General features: G+C 35.9%; 1 protein-coding gene across 22 annotated transcripts in view; it reads left to right on the top strand.

Annotated features, from left to right (window-relative positions):
* ZBTB20 (zinc finger and BTB domain containing 20) overlaps positions 1-26,901 on the top strand; it is an 865,788-nt gene that overhangs the window by 291,659 nt on the left and 547,228 nt on the right. Inside the window, exon 4 of one of the 22 annotated variants that reach the window (XM_061427509.1) lies at positions 10,179-10,324. The exons of the other annotated variants lie outside the window; for them this stretch is intronic. The gene's annotated coding sequence lies outside the window, so the exon portion shown is untranslated. The remainder of the gene's footprint in view (positions 1-10,178; positions 10,325-26,901) is intronic. 22 annotated transcript variants of the gene reach the window in all.

Raw genomic sequence — 26,901 nt, 5'->3', positions numbered from 1 at the left:
CTCAGTGGTTTATAATGGATACACTTGTGATGGTTCTATTTTGCTCTATGAGAAATGCATGATCTCATCTTCTCATTATCTTTTAAGAAAGAGTTAGCTAATTTGTAGTGTCAAAAGTGCTTTTTAAAAAACATCAGGCAGTATTAGTTCACTCAGATTGTTTACAAATACATAGTGGTAAAGTTTATAGGGAAACAATAATTTAAAAAGCAACTTGCATTATATAACAAGATAATGAATTTCTATGACTGTCAGTCTCCTATTGGATCCATATCACCTTTCACTGAGTCTCAACAATTTCATCCTTTGAGAATGTTCAAGTGAATCAAACCCTTCCTCCCAGAAATTTTGCCCATTTCCACTAGGCTTCTTCCTAAGCAGCAGGCTCAGTGCCCCATTGCCTAGAGGCTCTATCAGAGCTCCATCAGCTCTCTTTTCTCCCTGTGTCAGGCTGCTGGCAGCTAGCATCAACCACAAACTCCCCTCCACTCTTGCATTATCAATATTTAATCTGTTGAGGATAGGAAAGCAGATCCCAAAGATTTTAGAATTGCGCCTAGTAGAGAATATGTAAGTTCTAAGTGAGGAGGACCTGAGGAGCTCTCTTAGAATTAAGGCTCCTCAGTGTGACAAATTCTGTTGGTTGCTTGACCATTTTATCTCCTGTCTTCCAGGTGAGTTGAGTTTTGATTTCATACACACACACAAAACATGCAGGTATATATGATGCTGCTGCTGCTAAGTCGCTTCAGTCATGTCCGACTCTGTGCAACCCCATAGACGGCAGCCCACCAGGCTCCCCCGTCCCTGGGATTCTCCAGGCAAGAATTCTGGAGTAGGTTGCCATTTCCTCCTCCAATGCATGAAAGTGAAAAGTGAAAGTGAAGTCGCTCAGTCGTGTTTGACTTGTAGCGACCCCATGGATCGCAGCCCACCAGGCTCCTCCATCCATGGGATTTTCCAGGCAAGAGTACTGGAGTGGGGTGCCATTGCCTTCTCCAGCAGGTATATATAGTTATACATATAACATGTAAAATGTATATCTACAATATCATGTGTTTATTTTACTTATATAAATTTCTGGTAATTGTTCCTAGTGATTTGGATGCTAAAATATAATAAACTAAGTTTTTTCTTATGAGATATACCTATTTAAGCACCCATATATCTAGACATCCTTGAGGTGCTTATAAGACTCTATTTGACTGTGTATGGTCAAGATTGAGTACCAATATAGTGCATTATCTTATAAGCAGTCATGTCCCACTCTTTGCAACCCCATGGACTATAGCCCATCAGGTTCCTGTGTCCATGGGATTCTCCAGGCAAAAATACTGTACTGGTAGCAATTTCCTTCTCCACATTATCTTATTACTTATTAGAAAAAACTTTAATGGTCTAATTAATGTTTTACATAATATAAGAATGTTTTAGTATATTTAATTTAAAAATATATGTATATAGTTATAGTTGATTTTGGTTATTGAGAAAATGGAATTGCTGGAACAGCACTTAAATAAAATGAATAGTACTGACCTACTTAGAAAAATTAATTATGAAAGAAAAAATAATGGATTAGAGTTTCAGATAATGGTTTTGGGGACGCTGCTGGTTGAAATCCATCCCGAGGCTTATTTATAATTGGCACAATTAGAGTTTTCGAGAATTCAGCAGCTCTAATTTATTTACAAAAATTCATATAGGATTTGAGTTACTGGGGGTGTGGGGGATGGAGATGGGTAGGAGACTCACTATTTACATTTAAGTTCTACGGTATCTCAAATTCATATTTTGGGGGAGAATTATCTCCAGGCAAAGGGTACCAATTCTTTAACTGAGAGAATTTATTATATTGGGTACTTATATCAATAAATGTTTGTATTAGATCAGATAGCAAAAATTGAATATGTCCTTGCACTTAAGACTATTTTATTTTCTGTGTTGTCTACAAACTGTCTCCACAATTTGCATTTGACTTCTGGAAATTTTTATTTGTTAACCAAATGTTCATTGAATACCTACTATGTATTAGGTACCATTCTAGATACTTGGGATCCATTAGTGAAAAAGATAGGCAAATTATGAAGTATGTTAGGAGATGATAAATATACAATCCATTTACACATGATCCATAAAAAAATAAATTGGACTTCATCAAAGTTAAAAAATTCTACACTTTGAAAACATTATTAAACTAATTAAAAGATAAATCACAGACTAAGAAAATACTTGTAAAGAATATATCTGATAAAGAACTTATATAGGCAGAAAATATAAAGAAATATCAAAATTCAATAATAATATAACCCAATCTTTTTAAAACGGGCTAAAGAGTTGACCACACTTTCCCAAAAAGATATAGGATTAGTAAATTAGCATATGAAGAGATGTTCACCATCATCATTAGGAAAATGCAAATTAAAACCACAAAGGGAAACTGTTGTTGCCAGTTGCTCAGTTGTGTTGGACTCTTTGCAACACCATAGACTGTGCCTGCCAGGCTCCTCTGTCCATGGGATTCTCCAGGCAAGAACACTGGGGTGAATTGCCATTCCCTTTTCTAGGGGATCTTCCTGACCCAGTGGTAGAACCCAAGTCTCAAGTGTTAACAGACAGATTCTTCACCATTGAGCCACCTGGGAAGTCTCAGTGAGACACTACTCTACACCTGTTAGAATGGCTGAAATTCAAAAGACTGACCATACTAAATATTGGCAAAGATGTGGAGAAATCAGAAACCTCATACATTACTGGTGGGAAAGTAAATGGTACAGCCACTTTGGAAAACATTCTGACAGTTGTTTTTGAAGTTAAACATATACTCACGTGATCCAGTCATTCTACTCCTATGTATTTGCACAAAAGAAAGGAAAGTATGTCTTTGTAAAACCTTGTACACAGATGTTCCTAGCAGCTTTATTGTATAAGCTAAAAATTATAAACAACTTAAATGTCCATCAAGAGGTGAATGGATACACAAATTGTAACATATCTATACAATAGAGTGCCACTTAACAATGAAAAGGAGCAGTTTATTGATACATACTACAGCCATGAAAATAAAACACACTTGCTCCTTGAAAGAAAAGTTGTGACCAGCCTAGACAGTATATTAAAAAGCAGAGACATTACTTTGCCAACAAAGGTCCATCTAGTCAAAGCTATGGTTTTTCCAGTAGTCATGTATAGATGTGAGAGTTGGATCATTAAGAAAGCTGAGTACCAAAGAATTGATGCTTTTGAACTGTAGTGTTGGAGAAGACTCTTGAGACTCCCTTGGACTGCAAGAAGATCAAACCAGTCCATCCTAAAGGAAATCAGTCCTGAATATTCATTGGAAGGACTAATGCTGAAGTTGAAGCTCCAGTACTTTGGACATTGATGCAAAGAACTGACTCCTGAGAAAAGTCCCTGAAGCTGGGAAAGATTGAAGGCAGGAGGAAAGGGGATAACAGAGGATGAGATGGTTGGATGGCATCACTGACTTGATGGGCATGAGTTTGAGCAAGCTTCAGGAGTTGGTGATGGCTGGCCCGGCATGCAGTCCATGTGGTCGCAAAGAATTGGACATGACTGAGCAACCAAACTGAACTGAACTGAACAACCTAATGGATCTCAGAATTTTTATACTAATCGAAAACAGGCAAAACAAGTGCATACTATAAGATTCCATTTATATAAAATTCTGGAAAATATAAGCTAATGTATAGTGACAGAAGGTAGATCAATGCTTGCACAAGGAAAGTTTTGAAGGTGATAAATAATTTTGCTATCACGATTGTGGTAGTGATTTCATTGGTCAATGTGTCAAAACTTATCAAATTTAAATCTGTGCAATTATTGTCCTACAATTATGCTTCAACAAATTTGTTTTTAAATATAGGGCAAAAGAGATGAAGACTTATATACAGTGAGTAGGTAGGTAGTAAATTTAAATAGGGTATCAAGCTAGTATGTTTAGAAATATTTTTGATCTTTCTCCTAAATATGTATCCTCTCCATACCAAAGCTAACACTCTAGTTTACAGTACCATCTTATCTCACCCAAGCTATTGCAGCATTCTCCTGATGTCCTTAATATTAAATCTTAAAATCTAGCCCCTGTCTCCTCTTCTAGTCTGACTTAAATCACTTTTTCCCTGGCTTCCTATGCTCCAATCATGTGTGTGTGAAAGTTGCTTAGTCATGTCCGGCTCTTTGCTACCCCATGGACTATACAGTCCATGGAATTTCCAGGCCAGAATACTGGAGTGGGTAGCCTTTCCCTTCTCTTGGGGATCTTCCCAACCCAGGGATCGAACCTAGGTCTCCCACATTGCAGGTGAATTCTTTACCAGCTGAGCCACAAGGGAAGCCCACGCTCCAATCATACTGAACTTCTTTTCATACTTTCAGCACACACCTCACTCTCATTTCTGGTCTTTACAGATATCCTCCATATGGATGGAAAACGTCTCCATTTTCCCCTTCTTCCCCTTACAGAAATAACTTAGCAGGTCTCAATTTATGGTGCATTTTCTTTGGATGTCTTCTCTGTTTCCCCAATTAATTGCCTTACATTGTGCTCCTATAATGTAAGCCTTATTTTAATTGATTGTTTTAGTTAAATCTTCTTTAAGATAGGAAATGATATTATATCTCATTCAATGATATTTATCTCTTATACCTAACATAATGCCTGATACTGATGAGACATTTGATAAATAGTTGAGAGAATGAGTGAGTGAAAGAATAAATAAGTGTTTTAATAGCCATACCTAGTATTATAGCTAGTGTTATATTTTTCACTTTTATTTTTTACAGTATTTATTCTTATAAATATTTATCAATAGAAAAGCAAAAAACATAAATTCTTAAAAATTTATTTCATTTTTGTTGCATGTGTTTTCAATAGCTTTACTAGAGTCTCAATTTTCTGATATTAAGGAGTTATTCCAGAACATGAAATACTCAAATTGCACAATTCCTATATTGTCCCTCTAGGAAAATTATTGTTAGAGTTACCTTTATTGTTTTGTCTGCCTTAATGTCAAGAATAACCAAAGGTGTTCACGATTGGTATGAATTTGATAACTTTGTCCTAGAGATTATTATGCTATTGTGAATTTTCTTAGACTAACATTTAGGAGAATTCTATTAACACAGTCTTTGCTTCTGTATCTGGCTGACTTAAGCCCAGGCTAGATGCAAATATTTTCCAATAATACTCTGGCATTACTTTTTATTATTTGTCTATAAGAAACTAGGGAGGATGTTAAATATGAGACAGTAAAGGAACAGGACTGAATATGGTTCCACTGACAACTGAGGAGGTGGCTTAAAATGGCATGAATAGTAAGTTTGAAATAAAAGTTTTTCGAAACATTTGGTATTGCACAACCAGTTTCCACATTAATCAATCCCTTATGCTCTAATTAATACCTTGCTAAAATGTTTATTCTCAAGGAAAACAACAGTTTTTAACTTTTATAGATGTTTGGCACATTTTTGAATTAATTATTAATAGGTTAATCGAGTATTGAATATTGATCAGAATAATATTCTGCTGTTGTAATGCTTACAGTAAGTGAGGTGTTTTACATATCTCCATATCCCACAGTGACCCTACATTGAAAACTTACCATCACTTTACTAATGAGAAGCGTGACAATCAGAGATATTAAGTAACTTCCTTTTTTATATCACACAATTTGTACAGAGAAAATCTAGGTTAAAATCTGAGTCTATCTTGCATAAATGTTGTTTCTAATCCATTCCATTACCTCTTTGTGAAACAATTCTTGTTCTAAGTATATCAGTTTCCTGGGGTTGCCATAACATACTAACTTGATGGCCTCAAACAACAGAGGTAGTCTTTCACAGCTCTGGAGGTCAAAAATCAGAAATGAATGAATCAGAAGGGCCACATTCACTCTGAAGGCTCAAGGGGAGAATTACTTGCTCTTCCATGCATTTCCTGGTTTGCAGCTGTTTATCTACAGTCTATGCTTCCTTCTTTACATGGCCTTCCCTTTGTGTCTGTGTCTTTTCCTCTGTCTCTTTTAGAGGCATGTCATTGTATTTCTCTGGACCAAGAAGATCCCCTGAGGGCATGGCAACCCACTCCAGTATTCTTGCCTGGAAAAGCCCATGGACAGAGGAATCTGGCAGGCTGTGTTCCATAGGGTCACAAAGAATCAAACATGACTGAAGTGACTTAGTGTGCACCCAGGGTTACAAACTTGGATAATCCAGGATGATCCTATTTAGAGATTCTTAAACTAATTAGATATGCAAAAACCCTTCTTCCAAATAAGGCCACGTTCTCAGCTTCTGAGGATTGAGATGTGGGCATATCTTTTAGGGAGCCACCATTCAACCCACAAGACTTGGCATCAGATAAACTATTTTGCTCTCAGAACGGTAGGTATATATCTTTGGAATATGCAGTAGTCAAGGTTCAGAAATCTAAAGTTTACAAATGTATAGGGAAATATTTACAAATGGCTAGGTAATGCTGATTCTCCATGAAGACCAGCCATAAAGCAGTGACTGTTACCCTGTCCCTAACGGGACAAAATGATAACATCTTAAAGGAATGCTGCTCATACTTCTGGAGTAGCTTCATCAAAGCTGTGATCCATCCTGCCTGTTTGGTTGCAAAAGGAAACATTAATCAATAGGTTGAAAGACATTTGATTTTCTTCCATGATGCCAATCTCAAATATAAATACCATTGTAGTCTATTTTGGTATATCCTCCATAAAATTTCTCCAACTGCTTAATGAATCTCTAAGTCTTTGCTACCTTTCATTTCAAGGTAGGTATTCTTTAAAATACTGAAGAGGGTTTCATTCTCTGACTCTATTTGTACTTTTCCAAACTTCAAGTTTTCCCTGTAGTTTGATAATCTAGGGTTTCATGAAAAATTCTGTGATTACCCTCTCCAAAACTATTATAATCCCTTTATGTAATAGGTCAAGCTCAATGCCCTTCCTTTAACTTTTCAGACACTTTAACCCCAAGTCATGCTGTGGATCTTTCTATTCCAAAACTACACACAGTCAGTTAAATTGCACAGTCGTGTCCTACTCTTTGCAACCCCATGGACTGCAGCGTGTCAGACTTCCATGTCCATCACCAACTCCTGAAGCTTGCTCAAACTCATGTCCATAGAGTTGGTGATGCCATCCAACCATCTCATCCTCTGTCGTCCCCTTCTCCTCCCGCCTTCAGTCTTTCCTAGCATCAGGGTCTTTTCAAATGAGTCAGTTCTTTGCATCAGGTGGCCAAAGCTGAAACTCCTGAAACTGCACACATCCTTCTCTATTTAAGCTTTCATGGATTACACAGCTAGAAATGTATCATTACATATATCCAAATGTATCATGCAGCTGCTGCTAAGTCGCTTCAGTCATGTCCCACTCTGTTCGACCCCATAGACAGCAGCCCACCAGGCTCCCCCATCCCTGGGATTCTCCAGACAAGAACACTGGAGTGGGTTGCCATTTCCTTCTCCAATGCATGAAACATAAAAATAGTAAACCTTTCTACCTTGCTTTCAGTACAGGTGATGAGTCCCAACATTTTATTAGTCTTTTCGGCTACAGGTTCTTATTAAGCTAATATCATTAGTAAACAGTTCAGAGTAATTTACAGATACTTTTTTTTTTGCTGTGTCTGATATCTCAAATCATCTTAAAAATACAATTTCTGTTATTTCCCCCCCCCAAATGTTTGCCTTGCTTTTATTCTCACTAAGAATACTAATTGATATTTGTTCAGTGCCTTTGATTTGGAGGCCATGTATGAAATATTCCATATGAGTTACCTCAGTAAATTTCCAACATGTACAGGTATTTTCTATGTTTTACAGATGAAGAAACCGAGACTTTATTGCTACTTTTTGCTTACTCACATAACTTGATTTCCTGACTGATTATCTGTTTGGTTTGAATGGCTCTTTTGTCACTACTTCGGGGAGATTTTATTCACTACTTTTCTTCATCATTGACAAAATATTGACTTAGGACAGTTTCCAGTACTAATCTGGGGAGATTCATTTCTATTCATTCACTTATTAAATTCCAGGAATTATTATGCACACTGAGAGTACAGAGGTAGTCAGTTGTTGTAGACAACCCTAAGATGGCTTGCAGACTCTCCATAGCCCATGTCCCACTCCCTTGTGTATTTCCCTCTCCTTTAGTATTGACTAGACCTAGTGACTCATTTCTAAAAAAGACAAAAATGGTGGGATGTAATATCTCAGAGTTTTAAAAAAGACTGTGGCTTTAATCTTGAATGCCTCTCTCACTGTTTCCCGTGTTACTCTTTCTGGGGAAAGTCAAATGCCATGCCATCACACAGCTCTGTGGAGGCAAAGGGCTGACAAAGGGCTCACTGACAAAGGGCTCAGGCCTGCCAATAACCAAGTGAGTGAATTTAGAGTATGGCTTTCAGTTCAAACCACAGCTCTGGCTGTCAGATTGATTACAACCTCCTGAGGGACTTTGAACTTTGACCCAGAGGCACCTAGCTACACTGCACACAGATGCCGGGCCCACCGGGAACCATGAGATAATTCTTTTTTTTTTTTTTTTAAGCTACTAAGTTTTGGAATAACTTGTCAAGCAGTAATAGATAACTATTACAGCAGTATGGCTGAGAGTCTCATTCTCATGGAATTTATATTCTGATAGCAATTATATGTCCCTACAACACAAAAAATATATACAAATGAGAAAGAATTCATTCTAAGAGGAAAATAAAACAGAAAAGACTGAATTGGGGATGCTCTGGACACCATGATCAGAGAAAGAAAGATCGCTCTGTAAAGTACTGGTTAGGTCAGGAAGCCATAGTTAGAACTGGACATGGAACAACAGACTGGTTCCAAACAGGAAAAGGAGTACGTCAAGCCTGTATATCATCACCCTGCTTATTTAACTCATATGCAGAGTACATCATGAGAAACGCTGGGCTGGAAGAAGCACAAGCTGGAATCAAGATTGCCAGGGGAAATATCAATAACCTCAAATATGCAGATGACACCACCCTTATGGCAGAAAGTGAAGAAGAACTAAAGAGCCTCTTGATGAAAGTGAAAGAGGAGGGTGAAAAAGTTGGCTTAAAGCTCAACATTCAGAAAACTAAGATTATGGCATCCAGTCCCATCACTTCATGGCAAATAGATGGGGAAACATTGGAAACGGTGGCTGACTTTATTTTTCTGGGCTCCAAAATCATTGCAGATGGTGACTGCAGCCATGAAATTAAAAGACGCTTACTCCTTGGAAGGAAAGTTATGACCAACCTAGACAGCATATTAAAAAGCAGAGACATTACTTTGCCAACAAAGGTCCGTCTGGTCAAGGCTATGGTTTTTCCAGTCATCATGTATGGATGTGACAGTTGGACTATAAAGAAAGCTGAGTGCTGAAGAATTGATGCTTTTGAACTGTAATGTTGGAGAAGACTCTTGAGAGTCCCTTGGACTGCAAGGAGATCCAACCAGTCCATCCTAAAGGAGATCAGTCCTGGCTGTTCATTGCAGGGACTGATGTTGAAGCTGAAACTCCAATACTTTAGCCACCTGATGCGAAGAGCTGACTCATTGGAAAAGATCCTGATGCTGGGAAAGATTGAGGGCAGGAGGAGAAGGGGACGACAGAGGATGAGATGGTTGGATGGCATCACTGACTCAATGGACATGGGTTTGGGTGAACTCCGGGAGTTGGTGATGGACAGGGAGGCCTGGTGTGCTGTGATTCATGCGGTCACCGTCGGACACGACTGAGTGACTGAACTGAACTGAATGAGGAGTTAGTTCATCGTGAAACTGTCAGGGCAGGAGAGCTCAGGCAGAGACAGAAGTAGGGGTATTAGGAATAGCGTTGGCTTGTTTGAGGGACATCATGGGTCAGTGAGGCAGAACCACAGTGAGTAAGTGAAGAGTTGTAGGAGATGAGATCAAACAGGTGGACGTACTGAATCACTTCAATCATGTCCGACTCTATGTGACCCCATGGACTATAGCTTGCCATCGTCCTCTGTCCATGTGGATTCTCCAGGCAAGGATACTGGAGTGAGTTGCCATGCCCTTCTCCAGGGAACAGGTGGACAGGAACAGATAATGGAGAGATGTAGGTTAGTGTTTTGAATTTGAAATATCATTCTTACAACATTATATATTGTAGATTTTATGCAAGGTCTGCCTTGCATTTCGAGACCACTCTGGCTTCTGTTTAGAAAATGGATTGTAAGAGACAAGAATGGAAACAGAGAAATCAATTAGGGGACCAGTGAAGAGATAATCATGTTTGGGTTGGCAGCAACAGAGATGGTGAGTAATGACTGAGTTTGGAATGTACTTTTCAGGTTGCGTTAATGGGGATTATTGACGGATTCAGTGTGTTGAGTGAGACAAAAGGAATTCAAAGGCTCCTAATCTTTGGTCTAATCACTCAGGTGGATGATGGCACCTTTCACTGAGATGGAGGAAATGCAGTTTGATTGGCGGAAGGGGTGGCAATATAGGTGTTACAGACTTGGTGTGTTACATTAGTCTAGAGCATGTGGCCTAGCAAGGGAAGTGCCTACTGATCTCTATTCTGTGCTTTAAGCTAGCTTCTTGCTGTGGAAAACCACCTCTAACATCTCATAATATGTTGAATCCTGGTGAGTTTTATTTTTTAACTTTTGTAGTAGAATCTTGTCAGAGGCTATTTGAATGCTGAAATAACAAAAATTAACTTCATCCTTTCAATACAGTGAGTTAGTTAATCAGATATAATTTCTCTTATGGAGTGCTACAAAATTCACTGAAGAAAAACAATCAGGGTAGTATTTTGGTTATAATTTATTACAACACAGATATTACATACAGGATAAGCTTTGCTCTCTCCTTCATTCAAACTTTGTTATAGCTTGTAATCATGTATTTCTATATTTAGAGTAATTCATTCATGCTACCTCATTCACCTTAAAAGTTAGTAGCAGCTTTACTATAAGTCTAGTAAGTTCAGTGGGGGATTTGAGAAGATCATTGTTCCCCTTCCTATACAACCTCTGTAGTAAGAATAAGTAGTGAGAATGATTGTGGTTACATAGACGCATTTGTCCCATGAGAAAAAGTGATCAGAAAAATCCAGAAGAAATGCTGATAAACCAACAGTGTGTTGTAGTGAAAGAGTGAACAATTGCCCAGCGAATTTTTTTTAAAGGTAAATATCACCAAGGTTATTTGAACATTAGTGCCCTGCATGAGTAGTTAGCAAAAATGTACTTAAGTGTCCATGTGTTGCCCAATCTAAGGAGATTCTCCAACCCACTGGAAAATTTAGACTTGCCCCTCAGATACTAAAATAATAAACTGAGGGGCACAGGCATGATTTGTTAATTCTGAGCCAGCGTATTGCAACCGCTATGCATTGTGAGATCCCGGTATGAAGTGGCATAGTATAAAATTAAATTGTATTGTATAGTGCATTGTATTGTTTCATCAGATTTTGATATCCTCACTTTAAATAATTCATGGGAAGAAATGATCACTTCATAATGCCACAAACTCACAGCAGGCAAAACTAATTTTACACAATATGAAAACAGATTTTATTTATTTAAAAGGAATATTAAAAAAAACACAACAACTTTTTTGACACCAGCTGCTGAGAAATAAATAGAATACTTTATGACAAAAAAATATCTAAATCTATAAAAACTGTTCCTGGGAGACCAAGTTGAGGATTGTAAAGATACATTTAAATGCCTTGGTCAATGCCATAAGCCTTATTTTGAGGGAAAATACCCTTCTATCTTATTTACTCCCTGTGGGGATAAAATGGAACTAAGAGAGAAAATTAGCTTTAGAAAATCCTTCCTAACAGCTACAACATAATACCAAGGAAGTGGCAAACTCAGGTATCATACCACGGACCCCTCACTAGGCCAGATAACCTCTATAAGTAAGTGGTAACTAGTATCCTAAATGCAAAGTATAAATGATTGCTTAGTTTTGCCCAAACCAGACTTTAACTGGCAGTGGAAAAGAATATTTGGAGTGACCACAACAATTTTCCTTTCACTGTGGCTTTAAGAATGGAATGAGGAAGTAAGGTAAAAATATAATGAGACTATTTTCTTTGGGAGAGTTTATTAGTCATTTTTATACAAATATCATATATTTTTATATGAATTGCAAGAAAATACAGGCTTGCTGTTCAATTTGATAATGACTTCATATCTGACTCAATCAGATGCTGGCTTCAGACAAAGAATGGGACCCATGCCATGGGTGGATCTGGGTTTAATCTCAGAATCGTGAGGGTCCAGGCATCCAGGCAGTTTGCAGTCCTCTTCCTTGAAGCTTCAGGGAGAGAACAAGTGTGAAGAGGGGGCATGGCTTTTAGTGAGGTAGCTAAGAGATGGACAAAAGAAAGAAGAGAGCAACGTCTAAAATAATCAGATAGTTTATCACCAAAGCAAGGAAAACACATTCTGTTGGTAATATAAATATTGTTTATTGAATTTTTACTTCTAAAAAATGTTTAACTTAAAAACTGTTGCTGACAGTGGGAATGTAAATATGAGGCTGAGCGACTGACTCACCAGAAGTTTATTATTATCTCTGATAACAGCTGAATTCCAGTCTTCTTTGTGTACTATAAAATGGGGCAGATTTGTATAGCCATGGTGTCATAGGCACAGTTGGAAGAGCTTTATCTGGTTTTGTTATAAATTTCCTTCTTTGGGGTTTATAAGTCAGGAATTAGAAATTCATTTTAGAGTCCTTAGATTTCATAGAGTTACACATTTAGAGGGACTGAAATTTGGTGCTATTCTTTAACTTTCAAGATTTTAAATACTTTCCAATGCAGCTAAGATTTAAAATGTTCAATTGTTTTTACCAAACTCATTGATGGGGTGGTGTTTTTAGCAGGTTTCTGTATTTTCTAGGAGCTGTATGATTATACAGAGATAACGGGTCTCCTTTATCCTCAGGACATCAGTGCAGTCTGATATGGATATTAACAAGGTGCTTTGGGAAAAACGAAGAGCACTGAGATTACAATACAGAATGTCAAAGTTCAAAGCCTGGCTTAATTCCACTTGCTAGTTGTTGACCTTATGCTACTCATTTTAACCTTTCTGTGTCTTACTATTGTTATTAATCTATAAAATGGAGTTAATAAAACTTACTCTAAGATTCTCTTACCAGGTAGTAACAGAAAATTCTTGTGCTGTGCTTAGTTGCTCAGTCATATTCGACTCTTTGTGACCCTATGGACTGCGGCCTGCCAGGCTCCTCTGTCCGTGGAATATTCCAGGCAAGAATACTGGAGTGGGTAGCCATGCCCTCCTCCAGGGGATCTTCCCAACCCAGGGATTGAACCCAGGTCTCCAGCATTGCAGGCAGATTCTTTTCCGTCTAAGTTACCAGGAAGCTTAAAGTTCTAAGAAATGTTGATTTAATCCTTTTAATGAATATTATATAAGGGCTGTTTCTCAAAGGCAATAGTGTTGCATTTTAAGGGAAAATTTTGTACATATATAATGTAACAAATGTAAAAATGACTGTTTCTGCTGAGTATTCTGCTATAACAACCAGAATTATCTTGCAAACATTAACCAAAACAAAGCTGGTGTAGCAGAGTTAGCATCAATCTGAGTGATGAGTAATGATTTTTCAGTAATCAGTATATATGGGCCAGACTACTTTCTTATGTATATAAAGAAATGTCAGTTTCCAAATTTCTAATTTCATTTCTTTTTCATTCTAATGTTTCTAACCTTTCATAATATAAAGCTCATATCCTTTTTACTGAAATCTTTACTTCAGCATCAAGCTTTTCTTCACAATGCAAGGGCTACAGATAGAATGTGACTTAAATGTTATTTAAGCAGAATTATTTAAAAGCCGTATTAGTGTTATGAAGCTGTAGATATCCTGAAATAAGCTGTCACCTTTCCACTTACTTAGACAGATGCTATATAAATCAGTTATCAAAAATAGAACACTGGCCTAAAAAATATTCATATTTGTTTTTATGTAAGAACAGAAATGGTCACATCTAAGTGGGGGAAGGGAGATTCATTCCACGCACAAATTTAGTATCTAAGATTTGAAACATCAGAACTGTCCATGCAATTAAGACCACTTAATTAAACTTACATGTTGACTTTGAGCAGAGAGATTTTTAGAAATAGAAAAGATAATGTTTCATGGCTTTCAGGAATCCAATGACATCATTTTTATTCATAGAAAAGTGCATTTTTAAAATGCACTCAGTTAAAAATGTCAGAGTTTGTCACTAGTGAATTTGGGGTGCTTGTCCCTTTGCCCCCTTGTGGAATTTACTTTGTTGAAATAGATTGTCACTCTCTTGGAAGACAATTGCTTTGATATTGACAGCAGGCCTTCATGAGATCTAGAAATGAATCATAAGGCACCTGAGTAGCACAGCCATATTCAGCCATAAGAAAATTAGCTGAGTGTTACACATATACAGAATATGGTGATTTGGGGTAGGGAAGTAGTCCAACTTAGATTCACTTTTGTGAAAAAGAGCACTTAGTAATTATTGTATCAACTTAGTATTTCATCCAAACCTGGAATTTGTGTTTACCCAAAGGACCGCTCTGAGATTGAGCAAGATGATTGAAAATGGACTGGGCCAGGTAGGCTAGATAGAGAGCGGGATCAGCTGACATGGCAGAATAGGGTTTTGTGTTATCACCTCAAAAGCAACATTAAATTCCTTTCTATGAAATTATAGCATCTTTCATTTTCCAGGAAAATCTAAAAAGTTTATTCTCTGTCATGGAAATAATGCAGTTAAATGGCTTGAAATTTCAACAGATCATTGTAAAAGCTCAGGTAAAAAGTCAGTATTTTAATGATAGCCTTCAAACATAATCAGTAATGAAATTTAAGCAGGACCTAAGGGAATATGACTTAAGAATCTTAGAATCCTTCAATAAAGCTATTTAAGAAATAGAATGTTCCTATTCCTGGGTAATATATGATGTAGGTAAAGTGACTAGTCTAAGATCCCTAAGTTGGGGTATGTGGAAGAACTGGGTCTAGAAGCAGGTGTCTGGTCTCCAGTCAAGTGCTTTTTTTCTTGTAGAGCTTGATTCTTTTGTATCTGCACAACAGAGTCAATCGCATAGAAAGATACAGGTCATACATTTTTCTAGGCAGATAAATGTTCATCCACTCTTACAACATCGATAACAATGGAAAGCATTTATTGCACTTACAACCTGCTAGGCAGGACCCAAATTATTTAACTTACAGTCTGTCTTTTAAATCTTCATAAAATGCCTTACAAAGAATGTACTATTGCTATGTTCATTTCATAGTATGGTAGAGGTACTAAAACATAGGCAGGAGACTAAGTAAATCCACAAGGAAACAGATGTACTAAGTGATGAAGCTTAGTTGTGAATGAACTCAGGCAGTCTGAGTTCCGGAGCTTGTGTCCTTATCTCCTGTGTAGCCTCTCTCAAACGTTTGTTAGTTATGTACTTGCTTAGAAATGTCATCGATGACTTCTAAGGGCTTCAGAAGAACAAGTTTCAAGAAAGAGTAACATATATGTGAATAGTAGACATACCCATTGAATAAAATATAAGGCTGGACGAACTGAAGAATTTCACCTGGAAAAGAAAACAACCATGAGAGAAATATATGACAGTGATGCAGAAATCAGGCTATAACTGTTTTCAGCAACCATGTACAAAACTAGGACCAATAGGTGGGAGTTATAAGAAGATAGGTTCTGGTTTAATATAGCAGTGCAGTCATCAGAATAGGCAGCCTTGTTACTGACACCTCCGTCTCTGGGGATAGAGGCCACGTGGCAGGTCTCTATTTCTGTAGACAGAATTGCTGCACTGGCGTAGTACGTTGGAGTACAACTATGCTCAGCTAGGTGACAGGAAAGGGACACCATTAATTTCTTCTGAAGCTGTATTGTAAGGCAAGTAAGAGCAAGAGCTCTGGACAGATCCAACTTTGAATTCTGGCACCATCACTTGTTAGCTGCATGAACTTAGTCAAGTTACTTAACTCTAAAACTTCTCTGAGTCCCAATTTCCCTATCTATAATTGGGATAATTGTATTAAACTTCCAGAATTGTCGTGAAGAGGAATAAATGAGACTATTATGTAAAACGCCCAGCACTGTGCCAGGCACATAGTAAGTGCTCAGAAGATATTAATTTTTTAGGAGTGAAGTATTCATTAATTAAAAATGAACTACAGTGCTAAATACTCTTTCATATGGAAAAAGAATCTTGGCCTAGCAGGTAATAAGTGGTAGGACTTTATGCTTACCAATCTCTCACTGCCTTTGGATAAGGTCACCACAGACTCTGGATTGTGAAAAGTGCTTATAAAGGAAGCTTTGTAAATCAACTTATTTAAAATGCAGTAGAGAAGCTTATGATTTAAAAGCATCCTGTGGTGAATCCTTTTATAGTGAATAATCACCCCCTAATTTATCTGTTTGGTAAGTTTAGAGTTTGGCGCATTGAGTCTTCTTAAAGCAAAGAGTACACCTGCACTCTTATTCCTACAAGGTAGGCAGTATTTTCATGCTGGGCTGACTTTCAGAGACATACAGGGTGCCTCTTAGATTCAGGATGACATAGGCTGGGTAACCACAGGAACATACAAGGTCACTCTAGTTAGTTAGAACATTAATTGTACTTGGTGACACATACATTTCTAATGAGCATGCAAGCTCATATAGGTCAGTTGGCCATTAGACCATTGCACATAAGAATTTTTCCTGAATTAAAGAGTTGGATACTTAAGACATATTTTTCTTTATATCTCTTTTTCTTTCTCTGAAATTTCAATGGAAATCAACATGAAATTATGACATAATACAGATCTTTCAGAAAAAAAGCAAAAAACCAAACAAACAATGCAAAGTTGTGAAATAGAAAGAACACTGAAGTAGGAACCCTGAATAAGACCTGCCATGTACTAACTGCAAGGCAGGGGATAGGAAGCTACTTATTTTTTTCTGTGTCTTAACTGGAACATAACTTCAGACTTAGATCTCCTATAGATCTTCTAGATTAAAAAAAACATATTGCACCTGATTCATAAATGAGGTAAAACTATTTTGTTTCTTTCCAGTAGAAAGAACAGGAAATTAGAGAAGGAACACTTAATAGTTAAGAAGTTTTCTTATTCCCAATAAACAATACTTGTCACTCTGCCTCAGCTTGAACTCTCTTTTGCTGATATGATGACTTAAAAGACATTGTATTTTGCTATGACATAGAAATGAATATGAACATGAGAAAACTTAGACCAAATGGTTGTTCCTCCCATGAGCCAGCAAACACTGACCTGTGTTTGAGAGAAAATGACCTTACCCACAATTAATTACATATAGGGCTAAAATAATTATATCTTTTCATTGATTTTCTTTATTTTCACACTATCCATGGGAATTTTGCCAATTCTTTATAGAGTGCTTTAAGCTTATTTACAACCAGCTTGGATAAAATACACTCTGAATATATGCTAGTGACTCTGCTCTGCAAGCTGAATGGGGGATAACATGCCTCAGAAGTGTATGCTTAAACTCTTTGGTCCTTCTCAAAGAGAGCCCCTCAAGAGCTCAGGTGACCATAAGAGCTCTGAATCCACTTCAAAATTTCTCAACTTTGCATGCTTATTACATTCTATGCAGGGTGACGAAAGGACAGAATTCACAAATGAAACTGGCTTATCTTTTACCAAATGAAAGTTTTAAGACACATTTTTGTACAAATGTATACACTATAAAGGACTACTATTTAGCCCTGAATTTCTTATTTGTCAGAAACTTCAGAGTGATTTTTGAGAGAAACTTCTAAGCTTAATTCAATCATGTAATAATGAAACTTCAATTTAACCAAACTGAAAATGCAGACAAAGCCTTAGTATCCCATAATAATCTTCATAATTATCCTATCAATCCTAAAGATGCTAAAGTCATTAAGATTGCAAAATGTGATGAGAAGGTCAACGTGATAACAGGCATAATGACAGGTGGCCATCAGGGGTTCAGAAGAAATTTTATATTATTAAGGTGAAGAAGAACTTTACTTAGTCTTTTGTTTTTATTCTGAAGAAGAACATTACTATGTGTGGTTATACATCATTGCCAATTTCTTAATGTGTAAGCAAGCAACCTACTCAATCTTTCTAGTAAAAAAAAAAATTAATAGTTAACCACATAACAAAGCAATTTCCCTGTTCCATTTTCTCTTGAGTACATAACAAAAACAGGAAACATATAGAAAGCAGCTATGATTAGAAATAACTAGAATAAGTCATTTAGTATAAATTCAGAGTTATAGAAAAAAATTCTAACATATGGAGTAGAGATTAAGATTTAATCATGTCATTCTATCAGGAACATAGTACAGAAATTTCTATATGCAATAAGGGATCAAGGAATATTTATTGAGTACTTATTCAGGGCTCAATATTGGATTTCATTACAAATATGAATAATAAATATAAATAACTGCTTCATATTGTTCTATTTGACAGTAAAATTATATCTATAGGTCCTATAGAATAATTAAAATCCTTTCAGTAGGTATATAAATTATGAACCTACCAACCTTTAACCAAAGATTAAAACCTATTTGCAAAAATAACCCCATTTAACTTTGCTGACATCTCAGGAAGTTTCTGTAGTTATCTAACTAGAATGTAGACTTCTGGAGACCTCTGGTGGGCCCTACATTTATGAAGCCTACAAGTGTTCTACCAGTAGAAACAAGGCAATTACAAAGGAAAATAAGAACAAGGCCCAAGTCTACTTGAGATATCCTTACATCTATATGGAAGTGTTGGATATGGGTTCCATGATGAAGCCCAAGTATGCGAAGGCAGAATGTGTTTTCTAAGTGACTCTTGGTTTTCTTACTGGAGAACTGACAACTCATAAAAGCCCAAGAGCACCCTCTAGCGAAATTTCTGGAGTAGGCCTAAGGGGCTTGCTCTTGACCTGGGCTGTCCTTTGCAAATGACCTCTGAATGCCCAAAATATAGAACCTGGGTTTCAGCTATCTGGTTTTACCTTCACATAATTTCCAAAACACAGAGAAAGTGGTATTCTTGTCAAGTATTTCTAGTGGTAGAAATGCTTAAACACTAAGACCTAATATTCCATTGTTCCCCTGATTTTTTGTTTTTGCTTACAATACCAGCCTGCCACACATGATTTCTATTCATAGTCTTGTGTTAAAATAGTTCCTGAAACTAACATAACTAAAAAAATAGTGAGAAGCCTGAGAAATGTCTTACTGAATAATACTACTTCTGCCCCTCCCTCTGCCTTTCTCAAGCCTCTTACTCTGCTCAGGTACTATATCCAGGAAGTTTTTTGTACTTGGCAATACTAGAATTCAAGGGCAGCAGGTTGAGATTTTAAATGGTGGTCAAAAATTAGAGGATAGGGTCTAGAAGGTTAAGTCCTTGTATTTATGCACTTCTGATTTTTTATATTATCTGATTACTGCAAAGATATATTTTCATCTAAATCTTGAGCAGAAATGAAAATTGCACATCCCTCAGTGTTCAGCATAGTGCCTTATTAAGTTGAAGCTGCACTTAGATAACTACAGAGCAGGTCAGTTAGTTGCTGTAGTTTAGTTGTGAGTCTACCACTCACTTAGATTAGTAACTGTTCCATAATAAATGAAACAAAATAAATCATTGCTTGACTTCATAGGTAGCTTACTGAATGCTGTTATTGGAAGCAACTTTGAGATCTAAATCCCCCCATTTTAGGAAAACTTAAATTGGTGGCACTATTAGTTAAGTAACTTGTCCAAGATGATACAATTTGATGGTGGCAGCTTCAGGACTATAATACATATCTGTTTTGCCCATTTTAGTGTTCACTATTCTATAAGAATTTGCTTGTTAAAAAGCTTGTTATGTCACTTCAAACAATTTCATTCACATTGTTTGGATTTTATGTGTCTAATAATTTATGGGTATATCCTCAAGCTTATGGGCTTCCCTGGTGCTCAGATGGTAAAGAATTCGCCTGGAATGCAGGAGACCTAGGTTCGATCCAACCCCCTAGGTTTGATCTCTGGGTTGGGAAGATCCCCTGAAAGAATGCATGGCAACCCACTCCAATATTCTTGCCTGGAGAATCCCCATGGACAGAGGAGCCTGGCTGGCTACAGTCCATGGGGTTGCAAAGAGTCCTACATGAATGAACGACTAAGCACTTCAAGCTTATAGTGAGAAAAAAAGTATATACCTTCCAATTTCATTTCTTCTGTTTTTACTTTCATGTATAGAAGAATAAATTACTCATGTAGTTACTGTTAAGAAGAATACAAAAATGTATTCATTTGATATGAGTCATATTATTTATTCAAACACTGTGCTGCACTGTGTCAACTTTGCAGATTGAAAAAAAGGGGATACCCATTGATAGTCTAGCATTACTGATAGCTATCCCTATGGTTCTGTGTTCTAATAGCACTTACCTTATAGTTGATGGAAGGATTACATGAGTTAATGCAAATAAAGGATGGGAAACATAGCATTAATTAATTGTAGTATCTATATTAAATGTTAATGTCTCATTAAAAAAAAACAAATAAGATATTCTTAGGATTATCCAGTAGAGGTCAGCGCTATGAACTATGTTAAACACTTTTTTAGTATTATGATTTGACTTCTTGAAAATAAAAGTAAAAACGCCAAGATCTCTCCAAGTTGTTGTTTTTGAGTAAAATTGTATAAGAAATTTCCATTTGTCAAAGCATATTGCATATTAGTTCAATAGAAGTTTATAATTCTTTCATTTCTCTATTCATTATTATATTCTTAGTCTTGACTTTAGCCTTCCTCTTATCACATGTGGCATTAATATTCAACCTTTCATTCATATTATTAATGATATTTAGTAGGTGAGGTGTTTGTGTATGGCAACTCAAGGCAGAATTATTCACCTTCAATTTTACTGTATAGTTAGTACCTTAATGAAGTTTTGTTCCTTGTTCTTTGCCTACTTTGCTATCCCTCAACATACAGTGTTGATATTTAGAATCATAAAACCAGCAAATATAGAACTAGAAGTGATCATAGATATAAATAGGTCTGAGTCCTTCATCTTACAAAGGAAGAAACTGACATTGCAACAGGGAAGATAGCAGGTTGAGTTTCAGTGAAAGAAGATTGTATTTCCTTATATTTATAAAATAGTTGAATCTGGAGAAACATGTGATTCTTTGGTTTTTCACTAATATTCTGAACCAATAGATTGACAATATATCTCAACATTATCTACAGAGAGAAAATACATAGTATTTTAAAAAATATCTATTCACTCAGTAGTACAGTATACCATCGATGCCTGCCAGTTTTTTTTTTTAAGTTCCTGTCATTTTGCAATGTTAAAACCCTTACTGAAACTCTTCAGTGAGTATCTTTAAGGATTTTCTTCTCCAGCTATGCAACTAAACAGTTTGAGTAATGAGATGGCATGGCCTCTGCATGGTCTACTAAACACTTCTAGGAAGTGGAACCCCCTTCTGGAGTTATGAGAGAAACATCACTTCTAAAAGGCCTTTAAAAGTACTCCAGCATAAACATTACACTGGAACATTTCATTAGCTTTTTGAGAACAATAAAGAAATGTGGAGCATAATAGGCTAATATGTTTAAGTGGTCTTGGTAGAACCCTACTTAACTCAGTAGGATTTTCTGCAGCACGCAGAGGTGGAAAACCATTCCTTACATATTTATTGTGTGGGACTGCCTCCTTCTTTGTTGCATGCAGTTTGCATCAAAGAGAAGTAACTTTCCACCTGTAATTCTAAAATGAGGAAAGCCTCAAAATACAAGTTTTAGAAGAATCAATATTTAGATATGATGATCAGCAGCCAGCAGTGCAGGCTATTGACAGTCAGAATTTCTGTCAATAAAGATAGAAGAGGGGCCAACTTCTATCTCAGTGTTTTCTGTCCTCTTAGGACTTAAACATCCATAAGGATATTAAGATTTGTGAAGTCTCTAAATTCCTGAAGAAAAAGACAAAATGTAAGCCAAACCTTATTGTTTATGAATTACAAAAATAATTCAATTAATAAATTTTTTCAGTTGCTTAAGCCAGCAATAAAACTGTCCTGCACAATGTTTTGAATTAAGTAAAATGATAGGTTAATAAAAATGTAAGATGGTAATTTCTATGGTTTTATTAGGATTCCAAGTGACTGTAGTAAGTATATTCCAGGACTTGCTGTATGATCCCTGCCAATACTCTTTATCTCGCTGAGCTTCTATCTTCTCTGACATAAATTAAGACTCATTGGTCTTAGGAACACTAAGATCATTGAGATCTTTATTGAGCTTTTAGGGAACAAAAGTGTAAATTAAATAAATTATAATATTTTAAGTTAAAATGAACCTACATGATGACAAAAGTTTCCCTGTAGGTGTTGCTTTCCTTTGTGTAGACAAGTTGTCACCAAAATTTGTTGAAAAGTAAGAATTCCTATTTGTGTGGCATTGAATTAATGATTCAAAAAAACGCCTCTTAAATGACAGCTCTAGTGGCTGCAGTGGCATATTTAAGCCATTATGTTTGTTTGTTTCACTTACTGTCAAACTCTGTCTTAGAACTACTATCAACTGGTGTATTGATAAATGGAATCTGTCTTTCAATTCCAAGATGTGTTTTGTATCAAAATTTTTCTTCATTGGTTTTTGGAATCTATAGGCAAAATAACACATAAACACAAATGTAAATCCCAGCTGTAATTGTTTCTCAGCATCATAAACCTCTTAAGATTTATTGTATCGTATTGTAAATATCACCAGAAATATTCAGTAGGAGGATGAAAAGCCGCTAAACAAAACTTGAAAATAATGCATATGCTTCTTTCTCACTATGAGGAGCGTTTCCTAGCTACCCTATTTACCCCAGTGGAATTTTACAAAAATGTTCCTGGCGCTCAAAGTTGATCTAACAAAGCATCAAGTGGGCTTATTTTAAAATTCACCCCTAAATATGTTTGCTGGTTTTGAATTTCTGATTTTGTGCTTATGTAACACAAAAACAGCTTTGGTTTTAAAACAAAAATTGGCAAAAATACTAGTGCATTATGTGTTCTAATCACGTATGGTGTTTTGAAAAAAATAGATTCAAAATTGACAAAATTGTTTCATTGGCATTGCAGTTCAAATGTCTGACTTTTCTTTCCCACAAGTTGCTTAAAATAAAAATAATACCAACAGGTATTTCTTAAATAAGTATGAACTTAATTGATTTTCATAATATACAGCCCATCAACTGCACTACAGACATAAATTTTCATTCTATGTTTCCACATCCTTTGTTTTACAGAGTTTGCTATGTTTTAGTTTATGGTCAAGTCTGTAATGTGCCCCAGCATCAATTTTAAAGTCTCTGAGGTTCTCAGAAAAGTTTCTACCAGTGATGTGAATAGTGCTCAAATTCTATTCTAAATGACCCAGCTTTCTTTAATTTTTATTATAAGTGCTTTTTGGGGGTAAAAGATATAAACTTAGAAACAGAAGTTTCCCTGGCTCATATTACACTCAAGAGACAATGATGATACTGAAGTCCTTTTCATAATCAAGGCCTTTGTAGAGATTGTCCAGGTATTCTTAGCCAAAATATCCGTCTCATTGTACACCACTCCAGGGCAACATGTGGCGTGCCAGCTGGATGTCCTCCCTACATGCCTCAGGTGGCCACATTTCAATGGTGTCTATAGAGCACAGGCCAAATTCTCATTCTCTGTGTTAATCAGTGGGAGAATTCCCATAGAAAATGGGATGGGAGCATATTTTAGGAAAACTCAAAGAGATTATCCAGATGATTAGGCTGGTACATTGTAAGTTCAGGTTTTATGTGGAATTTCTTTAGCATTATCTTACTTGACCAAAGAATGCTAGAAAATTTGGAGATATTTAGAAATTAAAAATAATTCTGCTTTTTATTCCTCTGCAATTTCTCCAAAGAGAATTCTACAAAAATTTTCTTTAGATACAATAGGAGCTCTTCTTGATTCATAACATCAAAGACAACTGATGGTACCCAGTAATATAATCTGATTGAACTTTTTCCCATGATCTTGAAAGGATCTGAATTCTACTTATAGAAGTCTCATTATACCTCTCCTTTTAATTAAATTCTAATCAATTCTATAAACATTTAGTAAGTACTTACTATATGCAAAGCACTGTAATAGATGCTGTGAATAATTCTGTGTATGGTGCCTTATGGTATATAACATTTTCACATTCATTATCTGATTTATGTGGTAAAGATTCTCTTTACAATTATTAGTTATTTAAAGAGCCTACAGTTTCATATCAGTGATATGTTGAATTTGGGCAGAGTTTTGCTTGTTTGTTTTTGGTAAATTCATAGACCATTCTAGAAATACATTTAGTATACCTTGAACAAAAAATAAAGGCACATAATTGTATCAGCATATTAAATTGATTTTGGTTGGAACCAGTGGCATTTCCTGAAATTTTCTGTTTGTTTTATATAATGTTAGTTTCAGTCTGAAGTGTATTTTTAATGACCTAATTGAAAAGATTTGTCAAAATGTTCAGAAAACTAATTTTATTTACTACTTTTTAAGGCAGTGTTGATGCATTATATTTCATATGTCTTTTTTATGATCAGAAAATTTGATTTCCCCAGAAACTATTTATATTTAAGATTGCATCAAATTCTACTGCTCTACCATAAAGTCTCTGTAAGTGCTATACAACTTCTGGAGAATAAGTCTGAAAGCTATTATTCTCCACTTAGCATGTGCAATATTCTCTAATATTGTTTCATCTAATGCAGAATGAAATGTTATACTTCTATATTAATATTACATTATGAAGTCTTATTTCTATATATTTCTGAAATTTTCTTCAAGTTTTTCTGTTAAAACTTCATCGTGGATATTTTAAAACAATCTCAGTTTTATCTTTATGTATTTATTTCCCTTATCCTTAGTTTTGAAATGAAATTTATTCTTTAGTATGTTTAACATTTTCAAAGAATTTAAAGGGAAATCATATTCACTTTAACCACCAAACAAAACACTTTATTCACAAACCTGAAGCTAAAGAACTGATAGAAACTTTGTCATTTGCTTTGTTTCTAACATCGAATTTGCAAAAAAGCACTATCCTGGTAACCCTTCAGCTATGTTACTCTGGGTGTTTGGCCAGAGGGCAGTCATGTTGACCCCATCTGCAAAGGCTGGCTGAACTAGAATCTTGGACCATTAGAATCCCATTCATCAAGGTCCACATAAAGTAAGGTAGGTGGGAAGCAGGAGGACAGATGGTAGGGTCGGCAGCAAGGAACTTGTTTGTTGACATTGATATAGACCCTTCTTCTTGCCAGAGTGACTCCATGGACTTGTTTTGGCATGGAAGACTAGGCCAAAGCTATCATCTTAATAGAAGGTGAGCTGCAGGCAAACTGGAGAGCTCTATGCTCAGTAGGTGTTTAGGGTTGGCTTTGATTTTGTCTATCAGCTTGACTGTCATTTGTATTTGATTGATGTTCAGTGGGGCTTGAAAGTGCTGCATTGATGTTGAGGACTGTGTCATAAGGTTCCTGATATGGTGCACATGTCAGAATGGAGTTGGACATTGACTATCCTTGCCTATGCCAAGCAACACCAGACTTGAGTGCATTATTCTGCAGTTGAGTAGCAGATGGTGAGTGCAGACGTTTGGAGGGGGTGTGCCTTCAAGCACAATATGGAGCCAGCAAACTTACTTAGAAGGTTATTGCATGTCTTGACTTTGGCAGCTATTTTTTAAGCACTGATGAAAAATCCTACTTCCATCCATTGTTGCTTTCAGAATACTCAGCATGGTTGGTGTTCCAGGCAAAAGAAATGAGAAAATCAAATGCACAGTTCACTATTGTCTGTCGCAGTTGGTTGAAGGTGACTTCCTTGGTGCTGGCTAAATGGGCCAAATAAACATTCTGAGACTGAGTATTGATGAACAGGTGAACTTTAGAAGTTGTTAGAGGAAGGGCCATTAGAGCACTTGAAGAACACTGTGGTCAAATACGGAACTTAAGAATGACTTTACATTTTTAGCTCTTAATTTAGAGAAAGTATCAAGTTCTTCAGATATAAAAATAAAAAAATCAGGTTTCTCAGTTGATTTTTTTTATAAAAAAATTATGGCGATTCACAGATGAATGGGCATAGTAATTCCATATGTATAAGAAAATTGATTTTTATTGATGCTTGAATTTTTTTCTCTTGAGTAGATTCTGAATACATATAAATTCTTTTTAGGTTTAAAATATTTTTTATATTAAAAGTAAAGTATGCTCATAGAATAGAATAACTGTGAAAATAGAAATATATATCAAATAAAATTTAAATAGGAATGAATAATTCTAAGATTTTGGTCTGCTTTTTTCTAATTATAGGTATATGTCTAAGTATTTATTTTCATATATATGTTTGTATGTGTATTTTTAAATAAAAATTGGACTGTACTTCTTAAATTAGCATTTATTGCATTATTAGTTCTCATAGTCATAAAGTACTCATTTTTAGTGGCTACTTAATACTGAAACATATTTATGTAACAAAAATTTTTAAATCCTCCATATTTGACATTTTGGCTATTTTTCACCATTGTTCCCACTGCTGTAAGGACTAGTCTTATATTTAGATTTTTATCTGCAATTTGGATTATATTTTCAACGTTAATTAGAGGATTGATTTTGGGGTTAGAGTACATAAGCTTTTCAAAGTCCTTTTGATAACTCCTCCCTAAATATATGTGAGAGTACTTTTCTAACTATATTCTTACCTGCTTTAAATAGTATCCTTTATAAATAATCACCAATTTGGCAAACAAAA

This window comes from Bos javanicus, chromosome 1 (genome assembly GCF_032452875.1).
Source record: "Bos javanicus breed banteng chromosome 1, ARS-OSU_banteng_1.0, whole genome shotgun sequence".
NCBI classification, from domain to species: Eukaryota; Metazoa; Chordata; class Mammalia; order Artiodactyla; family Bovidae; genus Bos; species Bos javanicus.
Note: the sequence above shows the minus strand (reverse complement) of the source record. Positions and strands in the feature narration are given on the sequence as shown.